The 13,393-nt window shown below is 40.2% G+C and overlaps 1 protein-coding gene across 2 annotated transcripts in view; it reads left to right on the top strand.

Annotated features, from left to right (window-relative positions):
• The window catches only part of Adgrb3 (adhesion G protein-coupled receptor B3), a 665,862-nt gene that overhangs the window by 269,459 nt on the left and 383,010 nt on the right, over positions 1-13,393 (top strand). The window lies entirely within an intron of this gene.

Below are 13,393 nucleotides of genomic sequence, written 5' to 3'. Positions count from 1 at the left end.
TGAAAGTAGGAAGTCAAAATTATGGCTACTTATTTGTGAATAATTTCCAGAAAACCTGATTGTAAGATCAGTTCTACTCTCTTTTCCTCTCACACATAAGCATGCGTGCATTTCTCACACTTAGACCTCACATTTTCTCCAGGATGTGGGAAAAATGCAGAGTTTTTAATTTTAATTGTTTTAGTCCCAAACTGTGTCATTTATGGATAGTCAAAGACAGCTCACTCTTACTTGTTTTTAGAATGTAAAATAGATAATAAGGGTAAATAAGAAGTGATATTTAAATATGGAATCTGTTACTACCGTGATGTATGTTCTCTTACCCCAGTTGAGCTCCATAATGACTTAGACATACAGCACTCATCAGGCCAAGCATTGTGATGAGCTTTCTTAAAGTCTACTTTCCACACACTTTTCTAGTGATGAAGTAAGTACTTAGCTATCAGGAACAGGAGGCTTTCTTTACATCATTCAGCTATGAATATTCTTTTTTAAGTCATTGCGTTGGTACATTTTAGATACACATAATGACGTCATTTATCAGGGAATTTGTACCTGTACATGGTTTATCTTGATTCTTCTTTCTGTCCTATTCTCTTGCTTTCCCTATACTCCTCTTCCTCTCCTTATTTACAAAAATTGTTTCCATTTTTTTATGCGATTCTTTCCCCCCCCCCACTGGTTCCCCTTGTCACTGGAACATTTTGTTCTTATTTCCCAATGTCTGTTGTACATACTGGTCCTTATTTACACTTTCCAGACAAACAATGTGATATATAAACATGTACCAAATTTATTTCACTTAAGAATAAGAACTCAAGGTGCATCCATTTACCTAGAAATGTCTCGTTTAGCTTCGTTTATGTCTGAGTAATATATTTTCTTTATCCAGTCATCCATTTATGGGCCGTTGACCTATTTCCACTATTTCTGCTATAAACATTGGTAAACATATATCACTGTGGTATGATGCTTTTAGTACTCCGGGAAAGATAACAGGAGGAGAATATCTGGGTCAAATGGGACCTCTAATCCTGGTACTATGAGGAATCTCCACACTGATTTCCATATTGTTTGCACCAGTCTGCCTTCCCACCAGCAGTGGAGAGGGTTCCTTCTCCCCCACAGCCCCACCAGTGTCTGTTATAAGTCTACTGGAAGATAGAATAGGTGGAACTCTATAAGATCTAGGTGTAGGCAGATACTTTATGTAATCATTGTCAAACAATTGTGTGGTGTTGGTATCCACCAGCAAAAGTCCACCAGAATTACAAGCTGAGTTTGTGACTCTTGGAAGTGAGAGAAAACCAAGACAGGGCGCTTGGAGGTATTCCCGAGAGTGTTAGAAAAGACTCTTCTAGAATTTGGGCTCTCAAAGTTGTGTGATTTGGGGAAAGAGTTAAGAAAGAGGAACTTGGTTTTGGGTGAGATGCTGCTGTGTATGTTAGTGAATTACCTAGAGAAAAGGAAGGCTACTCGTACTGGCAAAGAAGCGATAGCCACTCGCACTCGCTAAGAGACCGGGAGACTCCTGGTACCTCATTTTTGTCTCTGGAGTGAGTGTGTCCAGCATTCGTGTTCCGTAGATGTTCAGGTCCAACAAGAGGTAGCACAGAGGAGATTCGCATGAGTGCCAGGCAGGCTCCTGGCAGTGGAGCTGTCCAGCTGCGTCAGGTCACATCAAGGAATGTCCCTTCATGGTGGCGCTCTCTATGGTGGTCCAGGAACGTTAGACGCCTCTGTCTTTATTGGCTTTGACCTTTATTAAAATTTAACTGGGAAAAAGCATCAGACATAATGGAATGTTTACATTCCACCATTAAAATTATAATATGTAATATATTAAAAGTGTAATATATGTATCCCCCCATAAAAGTTATATAAAACTTCCCAAAATATAGCAAGTCAGAGAACATAAAAGCGCAAGTTCTTAATCTAGAACCTCCAGCTTTATTTTAAAGTAATTTACGCCATAAATGATACTTTCCTTGTCGGTAGTTGAGGATGAGGGCCAGAAGTGATTCGAATTTGGTCCTGCTGCCTGTTGTAGTCTGCCATTCCTCAGGCGAAAGTGTGTTTACAGGATAGAGTAAATATCCCTGGAAACAGCAGTAAAGTGATAGATGTATTGGAAATAAGTAATTTCCATGTATATACTGGAAATGTAAAAATGAATTCTATTTGGTGGCAGAGTGGCTTGGAATTCAGAGCACATGGATAAAGTGTCAGTCCCAATTCTTAATTACAGATACTTACTTAAGCAGCCTACTTACCTTCTCGATTACTGTTTTCTCATTTACTAAATGTACCAAAATTTACTACTCTGCCATCTGACAACGCTAGTATGAAAAGTAGATGGAGGTACCTAGAGAAGTCTAAACTGTGATGTGAAATGAAGGCGGTTTACCGAGATTTGTATGGAGATACTACTTTGATACTGAGGGATTTTTGGAAGAAATAAATCAAACTCAGGATCGTAGGCTCAGAGCTCCTCCTCCTGATGTGCTGCAGGAAGAAGCAGTTTCCTGCAGGCTTGGTCAGCCTGGGCTGGACTGTGTCACACACACGGGACACCCACTTGTCTGTGTACCTGTCCCTGGGGGATCCGGCCTCCTGCAGTTTCTAGGAACATTTGCTTTATTACAATCCTGAGAGGAGAAGAAGCACCTAAAGAAAAGTCCTCAGGAACACACTGGGATGCAGGCACCTTTATTATTAGAGCAAACCGAAAAATTTGGATGACTTTAAAATTCAGCCCTCAGCATCTCCAGAAGGATGTGTCAGGCAGCCAACCTGCAGTGGCTGGGGAGAAGCTATGTGTTCTCCTCACCCTGGTGTACAGGTCCCCAACGTCTCTACAGGAGCATGGGATTGCTTGAAACACAAATGCTGCCTTCTTAACCTGTTCTTTCATTAGTTTGGATTTTATCTTCTTGAACTGCTAGACTGTTGTGTGACAGTTGTATTTATGTAATTTTAGATCTTCACATTATTCCAGCAAGCTTTATTTTTTAGCTTCTAAATTTTTTTAAGTTAATCGTGGTTTTATTAACTTTGCTGTACTTTATTTTACTATTTAATTTTTCCTCTTTTAAATTTGTTTTAACATCGTTACCAAGTTTTTTAGCCTTAACATGGTCACTTGCTTACATATTCACTTCAAAGTTTTAAAACAGTAATCACTGCATTTAAAAATTTTTCTGCCTTTACAGTTTCTTTTAACATAGCAAATGGGAAGCATAGTTTATTGCTCTGTGGCATATGACCAAAGCAGGAGGCTCTTTTCCACGTCAGCCTTGTACTCCAGAGGGTCTTTCTAGGTCTCTGATTAACTCCGATCTCAATGGAGACTTGAACTGTCCGATGCTGTGTCACTAAATCAGAATGATTCGGAGTCAGGGCCTGGGAACTTTCTCCTTGCAGCTCTCTATGTCTGACTTACTCGGCAATATTCAACCTAGAATAAACACAGAATGGTTTTTTTAACTTACCCAGAACTTTCATAACTTCATGGATGGGTACATAACTTATGCTGTGATCATTATTAAGTTAATTAATCTAATTTTCGACCAGTTAGTGGTCAAGAATGGAAATTTGGCTCTAAAAAAATACTTTATCAGAATACATCATAGAATTTAATTCACGCCCTGTACACAGGAGATAGCTTTTTCCAGGTAAACACCATCGCAGCCCCATGTATATGTCAGGAGGAAGTCCATAGAGCAATATATATCAGAAATTTAGCAATTTAGTGTTTATGGCTTTAACATTTCTAAATCTGGAAAAATCTGGTAAACAGTCACATTGCTGAAGTGAAAAATTAACTCTCGTGCAAAATTGGTGTGTAAGGAAAGACATTCAGTCTGAATCTCGGCGTTCTCTTCTTTTCAGAACATAGTCTTAATTTTCTCTAGTCTTGGGCGCCTTTATAAAATCACTCATACAGCAGTACATATTTGGATCTTTTAAATCGAAAAAGAAAAGAGAAAAGAAATCCTACTGCAAGTGCTAATGATGGAAATGAAGAGAAATTAAAAAGGTCTAAGAAAGTGTTAATTCTAACCTACTTGTAAACTATAGATATATATATATAATATATAACATAATGTTTACCAAATTGGACAGGGGGAGATAGGACGATTACATTTCAAAGAAATTTGAAAGGCACAGTGTTTGGTTGAAATATATGGTACATTATTGTTATTTATAGCCACGAATCTGCCCTAGTACGTTGGAATTTACTTCAAGTATAACCTCAAGTCCACTGGAAATCTTTCCCCACCTCTTCCTCCCCTTTACTCTCCCCCACATCTGGTAACCATCTGTCCACTCTCATCTTCCACAAGATCAACTTCTCACATTCTCCACATAGGACCGCAGTGCAGTGCTTGCCTTTCTGTGTTTGCACGTTCCGCTTAATGTAATGAGCACCAGTTCTATTCATGTTGTAGGGAACATGAGCACCTCAGGCTTTTTATATATTTTATTGTTATTATGTACCACCTTTTTATCTCTTCATCAGTTGCTGGACCCTTCAGTTATTTCTTTTCCTTGACTACTGTGAATAGGGTTCATAGGAGTACAGGTGTCTCTTTAACCTCTTGCTTTCATTTTGTTTGGCTACATACCCAGAAATGGGACTGCTGGATCAGTCAGTGAGCGGTTCTGTCTTTAATTTTTTTAATGCTAATTTTTTATTTGTGAACATGTTATGTAAGTACTTGTAACATTAAAAAAAGCAAAATTAATTTTCAAAACAGGACGTTTCTTACAGCAATAATTAAAATTGATCTTTTAAAAATTGTTTATGTTATATTAGTACATTTTTGCCATGTATAATGATCACATTCATCACAGGGAATTCGTACCTGTACGTGATATAGCTTAATTCTTTTTTTTCCCCTTCGCCACCTCTCCCTTCAACCCTTCATGCCCTTCTCATTTACAAAAGCTTTGTTTCATTTTTTCCAGTCCTTTATGATTTTTTGAGGATACTCCATACTGTTTTCCATAATGACTGTAGTAAGTCATCTTCCCACCAGTAGTATGCAAGTTTTCTTTTTTCCACAATCTCACCAGCCTTTGTTGTTGCCAGACTTTTTGAATAGCCATTCCTCCTGGTTGGAGTGATCTCTATGGTTTTGATTTGCATTTCCTTACTGTTTGGTGAGGTTGAGCATTTTGTATACCTGTTGTAGCTGTTTATGTTTTATTTGGGGAAATGACTATTTACATCTATCCCATTTTTACTTTTGAGATTTTTAAGTTCTTTATGCATTCTAGACATTAACCTTTTGTCAGATACATAGATAGTTTGGCATTATCTTCTCCACTCTCTATACTGTGATGGTTATTTCCTTTTCTGTCCAGGAAGTTTTTAGTAGATATAATTTACTGTGCTGTTATCTTTTCTTTCGTTTCCCATGATTTTTGGTTTTTATCCAAAAAATCCTCATCACTTCCTCATGTTGTCTTCAATAGTTTCATTTTCTCCAGTCTTAGATTTATGTCTTGAATCCATTTTTAGTTGCTTTTGGAACTAGTAAGGTATCAGGTCCCAGGTTCCTCCTGATCCATGTGAATATCCAATTTTCCAACCACATTCTGCAATGCATGCTCTTAAAACCTTGTTGAAAGACAGTTTTCTCTCTCTCTCTCTCTCTCTCTCTCTCTCTCTCTCTCTCTCTGTGTGTGTGTGTGTGTGTGTGTGTGTGTGTGTGTGTGTGTGTTTACTTTTAGGCTCTTTCTTCTGTTCCATTCGGCTATGTGTTTATTTTTATGCCCATATCCTATTATTTTGATTACTACCACTTTGCAATGTATTTTGAACTAAGATGATATAATGCCTCCTACTTTTTCTATTTGATCAAGTTTTCTTTGGCTACATGATTTTTGGTGGTTCTGTTATGAATTTAATTGATAATTTGGTAGAGATTGTTTTGAATTTGTAGGCTGTTTTAGGTAGCATGGACAGTTTTACAATATTGATTCTTCCAACCATGAACGTAGGATATCTTTACTTTAGCACTGGGGCAGGTTGGGCATCATCTCTTCTGTGTTAGAGGGGTTAAGAATATACTGTTTTCCTGGCCAGTGGGACCCAGGCAGGTTATGGAACTGGAAAGGGAAGGGAGCTCCTGAGGCTTATACTTCCTGACAAGGAAACTGCAGGAGGGCCAGGTGCGCTGCTCCCATGGTAGGTCAGGTTCCAGACTCTTTTCTTGCATGTTCCTGTGTAAAAAGCCATTCATGAATTTATTTTACTCAGAGAAATATATAAAAGGGGAGGGTCATGGTGAAGAGGTTAGCAGTGAAGGCCATTCATACTAAGTATTTTGCTCTCTTTGTTCTTCAATTATTGCAATTATTTCAGGGGAGGAATAAGATTCTCAGTCCTGCTGGAGCAGGGGGCTGTTTAGATGTTGATCTGTTTTTGTTTTTGTTTCACTTTTTTCGTTGTTGTTGTTGTTGGCGCTTTTCTTTTCCATCCGGCCAGCAGCCAGCAGGGTTACAGTTGGGTGGGAAAGCACAGGGTCTGCACCTGAGGCTGCAGGGCTGAGCAGGAAGCCTGCTGCCCATGCCTTGGACCTTTCACCCACCTTACCTACCAAACCGTGGGAGTCGCAAACTCTTGTTCAGGGCAAATGCCTTTAAAAATAAGTGAAAAAAAAAAAGGCTTCATTTTTCTTCTTCTGTTATCGGTTTGGGAGCCAAACCCATGAAACTGAGCAGGTTCAGGCAGGAGCGTGACGGTGCTGTGGAAAGTGTCTGTCCGTGGTGCCTGGTTCTCCCACCACTTTCTGAGGCTCAGCCTTTGAGATGAACGTAGTTCAAGGCGATACGGATCTGTCAGCATAAACCAGGACTGGGAAGGGACAGCTTCTCAGATAATCCCAGAGCGCTGAGACAGTTGCTGTCTCCCTCTTGACGTTACTGGGATACTGCGAAGGGCAGGATCTTGGAGCCACAGCAGATGAAACGAGGAAACACCGGGTACTTGGGGAACAAGTGGATCATGGTGGAGCCTGGAGGAGGAGCAGGGAAGAGGACACGGAGACACCCAAGGCGGAGGCCTGGCGTGAGTGAAGGGTGCGGTGTCCTGCTGTGGGAGTGCCATTCTTGCCGTGGCCATCTTTCTGCAGAGCATCTTGCACGACTCTCCAGTTTACGGACGCTGAAGAACTGTTTCTTCGTGGGAAAATGCCTTCTAAGAACTTCAAAAGAGTGGAAAAGTATTGATCTTCTGTGCAGCAGAAGACGGCCTAGGAGCAGTGTGGAGATCAGACCCGTCCGGCAGCAGGGCAGCGGAGAGAGGATCACTGAGCATCTGCAGCAACCAGGGCAGGCCCCAGGGTGGTGTCTGGGGACCGGAGAAGTTCTGGACACCACCTTGGTCTGAGAGAACTCTCCTTAGTATACATGGGGTTAGGGTTTAATGATGGGGTGGCTTGGAGTTTTGTTCTCACTGGAGTGCCTGGATGAGAGAAGGGCTCTGGAAGGTGAAACGCACGGGAGCAGTGTAGGATGGCCTGGGATGGCTCCAGTCCATCGCGCTGTTTCTTGGCAGGTGTTCTCCCCTTGCTGGATCCACATTCCACACGTGGCTCATCTCCCCAGGGAAGGGGTTGAGACAGTGGTCCCTGCGGACTCAGTGTTGGGTCAGACTGCCTTGGTGGTTGTGGTCCTGTCGGTCTGCTTCTTTGATTTACCTGTGACTCGGACAGCAAGCCTGGTAGGTGGAGGAAGGCTCTGCTCAGACTTGCTTGATCTCACCAGGGAGGCTGCTGGCCACACACTGTCCCTAAGAGGAGGCCAGCAGGTGTCTGGATGAACTCAGGAACAGAATCGAGGCCTTTGTAATAGGAAGGGGAGAAAGATCCATGTTGCATACCTACAACCCCCTAGAACACAAGGGCCAGAATAAATTCCTAGTTGCTGTTTCATCTTACTGGTTTTACCCTTGAAAAAGACACACACACACACACACACACACACACACACACACACACACACACGAAATGTGTTCAACTCCATGAAAAATGTTTTTGACTTTAAGAAACTGTTTGGCATGCAACTGTGTCGTCTGATGCACTCCACCAGTAATGTTGGCTGATTTGCATGGTGCCTGGGGTGGGGCTGGGAGGAGGGGCCTCACAGGGCCTCCTGGGCCTGCTCTGGAGTGGACCAGGCCAGTGGAGATCCTGGATCCTTCACGGGGCAGGGAAGACTTTTCCTTCACACGGCTCACTTTGGCCACCTGGCACAAAACCAGGCTTTTCCAGAGAGCATCTCACTGTCTGACAGCTGGTGAGAAAAGGGGACAAAAAGTGGACCTACTTTGTTTCCCATTTTTCCAAAATTTGCTGTGCCAAATATTTAAAACCTTATGAATCTATTCAAATTTCATTAATCAACTCATTTATGCAAGCAGTTTGCTTTTTTAACTATAGAAAAGGAAACCGTATAGATCTCTGCATGGCTTCAGCCTTGATGAGCTCCCTTCTCCCGCAAAGGATGGATGGATGCAAAACTTCTGCACCCAGGTGTCCGACTGTACTGCCTTACACCCAGCTCACTGTGACAGGGAAGGGCTGCACCCTGGGACCTGGGCCGAGACACCTTCAGAAACACTAAAATCACCACTTCTTACCAAGTGGGGAGTCGGTGGGCTGTGTGTCCCTTATTTATTCCTTGATTATGTTTGTGTTTTCTGTTTTGTAAACCGTGATGGATCGTAGTTTTTTGTGTTTGAAAGAAAGTTACTTATTCTGTACCTGTTCAGGTTTTCTGTTTATAATTCAGTTTTGGTAAGGTGTATGGTAGGGTCTAGTAATTAGTCTGTTTTTCTGTTTTTTCTAATTTGTTAGTGTATTTTTGTCTTAATAATCTCTAGTGACCCTTTGTATTTCTGTACTGCCCAGTGTAATATCTACCCTTTCATCTCTAATTTCACTTGTTTAAAATCTCTCTTTTTCTTGATTGAGCTAAGGGTTTGTCTTTTTTAACTTTGTGAATAACCAGGTCCTTTTTTCATTGATAATTTATATTTTTTAAGTCTCAAATTCAGATATTTATTGTTTCCTTTTTTCTACTAATTTTGAATTTATTTTGTTCTTGATTTTCTTCTTTCTTGAGAGGCACAGATTGGTTGTTTGCCTGGGATTTTTCTGCTTTTTTGATGCAGGGATTTGTTACTGCAAATTTCAGGTTAGTGTTGTTTTTGACGTATCACATAGGCTTAGGCGTGTTATATCTAATGTTCATTTGTTTCAAGAAACTCAAATGTTCTTTTTGATTTTCCTTTGATCCACTGCATGTTTAAAAGTACTCTATTTACATATACTTATATAGTTTTCAAAGCCATTGTTATTGATTTCTCTCTTCACTGTGTTAGGATCTGAAAAGAGAGTACGATTTCATTTCTTTTAAATTTGTTGAGGGTTGTTTTGTGTCCTAGCATGATCTTCTTGGGAATGCTCTGGGTGCTGATGGGAAGAAAGTACATTCTGCAGCCACTGGATGAACGTTCAATGGATGTCTATGAAGCCCACTTGGTCCAGGGTGCACATGAAGTCTGCTGTTTTACTGAAAATCACATTGCTGAAAATGAAGGGTTGAAGTTCAGAGTTCTTACTCTATTAGATTCTCCCTCTCCCTTTAGGTCTATTAATGTTTGCTTTATAAAAGTGGATGCTCTGACATTAGGTGCATTTATATTTAGACTCACTGCTTCCTTTTTCTGAATACTGTAGATCCATTCATCATTATATAATAATCTTTTTTGTCTCTCTTTGCCGCTTTTGATTTGAAGCCCATTTTACCTTGTGTAAATATAGCTATACCCACTTTGCGTTGGATTGCATTTGCATGGAATATCTTCCTGTCTCTCACTTTCAGTCTATGTAAGTCCTTAGGGATGAAGTGTTATTTCAAGCAACATATAGTTGTACCTTTAAAAAATGATAACATTTTAAAAACTAGGGAGGTACTTTGAAATTTTTCTATTTGATTAAGCTCAGTGTCAGTCTGATTCTTTATTTCTCTGTACTCTACCACCATGTCAGCTCTAAATCCAGAAAATATCTCGAATTCTTCCACTTCTGTCTATACCCATGAATGCTCTTTAATCCAACCAGCCTACAGCTCTGCCCAGAAGAGAGTTTAAGCCCCAACTTTCTTCTGTTGTTCTCATACTTGTACAATCCAACAAAATTAAATTTTAAAATAAAAATTATACCACTTTCCTGCCCTGATAACCTCTCATCACTGCCCTTTTCCCAGATCATGTGACCCACAAGGCCCTAACTCTGGCTTTTGCATCCAGATGAACTCCTTTCCTCTTGGGTTCCCCTTTCTGTGACCTCCACAAACCCCACCTTCCTCTTTTTTCCAAAACATGCAAAGTTTTCTTAACCTCAAGACTAGAGGTTTCCCCAATCTTTAACATGATAACTCCTTCTAGAGATTCAGAATTAGCCATAGTATAATGTTTTCCACTGGCGGAGCCTTGCCCCAGCAAGCTGCCCCTTTATTATATGGGCTCCAGCCAAAACCCTGCTTTATGCATCTGTTTAGCTGTTATCATCTGCGTCCCCACAGCTGCCCAGACTCCAGGTGCACAGCTGGTCAGGCTGCAGACTTCCATTCCCAGTGTCTGGGAGAGCAGCGTGGATCACAGCTCAGTCTCCTGTAACCCTCCCTTGCCAGTGTTTACGCAGCTCTGGCTGGCAGCAGAGTGTCTACAGTTTTAACCATATGTGGTGCTCTTTCCCTGCCATCAGACCACACCAGGGATCAGCTTTCAACAGGAATATAGGGTTAGAACAAGAGCACGGGAGTCTTTATTCCAAATGTACCAATCTGGAGTGCCTGTGGAGATCTGGGAGCTGGCTGACCACACAGGGCTGGCACTGGGTGAGCAGGGGCCTGACTGTCTCCATGACACAGCTTACAGAAACCAAGCGACACACCAAATGTGCACACAGGGCTGAGGGAGAAGTGGCCCCTCTACACTGGCCTCCCCGTTAGACGATAAACAAAACATAACAAGTCGTTCCTTTGCTTCCTAGACAACTTAGATGAGGGGTTATAAAAAAAGAAATATAGATAAAGTACATGGTAAATGGTTTTTATTCTTAAATATGTCAGTATCCCTGAGTGATAATGCCCATGTCCTACCTGAAAATGCTTAAATCTCTAAATCAGAACTTCATTTTCACCTGCCAAAACCTCCCTGTTCTCCGTTTTTCCCATTCAGCAAAATGACCATCTCCTGGTTTATGTGGGGATGAGTTCCTCAAAATGAATATAATCATTAATGATTTTTTAAGTTCTATTGTAAATCTGTAAAAAGAGATGCCTCACACTGATGCTAAGAGAAATTCTTTACTGTATGTTGAATTTCCCTTTCCTTTCTGACTTCGTGATTTCCCACTTTTATGCTAACTTGTTTTTAACACACTAAGAAAATACGTGTTGAGCTTTTACATTATATTTTCTTCTGGGGGTTTGTCTCTCGCTGTTAAGCCTAATGAGCTACTTCGTGAAATCAATTCTTTTATAACAGTTTGGTTAATGTTTCATAAAAGGGCCTTCCAGTTCTTGGTGTAAAGTACGACAGCCCAAAACGTTCACTTGATATATCATCAATGTCACTGTTACTTCTCTTTGTAAACAAAGCCATTCGCATCTCCTACACATTTTGATTTTATGGTGTTTAACCTCAAATTGCCTCTCAGATTTCTAATAGTAACTCAGTTTGGAATTTTGGACAAAACATAGGATATGCATACCATCAAAAGGACTGAAAAACTGTTATTCGAACACATGGATTTAAAGTCTTTAAGTTGTTTTGTTGTTGTCATGTAGTTTTTGCTCTGTTTTTACTGATGATGAGGCAAAGTCATCTGTCCGGAAAAGCCAGATGAGCAAACCAAATATTACACAGACATATTTTTGTATGTCCTAATCCTTTTTTTTTTAGCAAGCTCTTTATTGAAATGAATTGCTCTGCTAGAGTATCTTCCCTAAAATGTTCACATTTGACTTGTTTCCAGCCTCCACACCTTCCTAGCTGCAGACTTACCCTCCGATTTTTACCAGTGAGTGTATAACCGCTGCGTGCATAATAAAATATCCCAAAAGCTACCTCAAATCCGAGTGTTTGAGGGCATCATCTGTCTCTTTCTTCTAATGACTTCGATTTGTTTGGCGTCACTGAATTCATCTGCTTGCTTTATTTTGTAAATATTCTTAATAATGTGCATAAATGTGCACTCTTGTCCCAAATAGATTGCAAAGTGTAGGGTATGAATAGTATTTTTATAGACTCTTCAAATTGCTTAGAAGAGTAAGGGTTCATAATGAAAGCTCAGTAAGTATTACCTTTGAAGAGCAAAATTCCGAAATGAAAAATGGACTCACATTTAAAGCCAAAATAGAGGGTAAATGGGTAATCTAAAATATCATATTGACTCACTAGCATTATATTTTTTGTCTGGAAAACATACTGCATAGCCAGCAGGATTGTGTCAGACACTTTTAATAAAGTGAGATGCTAGAATTACATGAACAGGATGATTAAATTGGCATTTTGTGATTTTTTTAATCTCACAAGGTGTTTATTAAGTACAGCTAGATACCTATTAAACAACTGCTTTTTAATAGCTACTTGTAAGGTTTGAAATTAGGTTGAAAGTACTTACTCCTATTCTGCAAGGCTTTCTCATTTGTTGGAATGAGTTTTCACTGCAATAACAGCTTATATCAGAACTTTGGATTTATGTCAAATTCTCTTTCATCTTTGATCAAAATGAGTAAGAGCCATGGAATGATACTTGAAAAAGTAAATAGCCATACTGGAATCCATTTATATGCTAGTTTGTGCATTTTAACATGATAAATACTTCTGGTTGAATCCTTTGCTTATTTCTATTTTGTGGCAGTTGCCTCTGGCCTCTGTTGGTGATGTCTCCTTTGCATGAATTATCCAGATCTCACCATTCTACTGTAATTACCCATTAAACAGATGTGATTCTCCCTGTGAAAGCCAAAGCACCTCATGTCATGGGTTTGCCTTTGACCTTTCATTTACTTATTTACATGTATATTGTACTGAATTGTAAGATTTTTGAAGTCGAGATTTGTGTACTTTTATTTCCATATCTCTCAGGAACACCTATGAGTGTCTGGAGTAATCATTTCAATGAACGAACAGATGAATGAATGTCAGTTTGCATCTCAGAGAGACAAGTCCAGTTCAAGAGTCTATATTGATATATTCTGGTCATCAGACCCCGGATCTCTGGGAACCATGTGGACCACCCCTGCTTGTTCCCAAGGTCTTTCCTTCAGAAGTTCCTCTGGCTCTGCCTCCCTAGTGGCTTTCTAATCT

Source organism: Fukomys damarensis, unplaced genomic scaffold, assembly GCF_012274545.1.
Source record: "Fukomys damarensis isolate Sample0158 unplaced genomic scaffold, DMR_v1.0_HiC HiC_scaffold_27, whole genome shotgun sequence".
NCBI lineage: Eukaryota > Metazoa > Chordata > Mammalia > Rodentia > Bathyergidae > Fukomys > Fukomys damarensis.
Note: the sequence above shows the minus strand (reverse complement) of the source record. Positions and strands in the feature narration are given on the sequence as shown.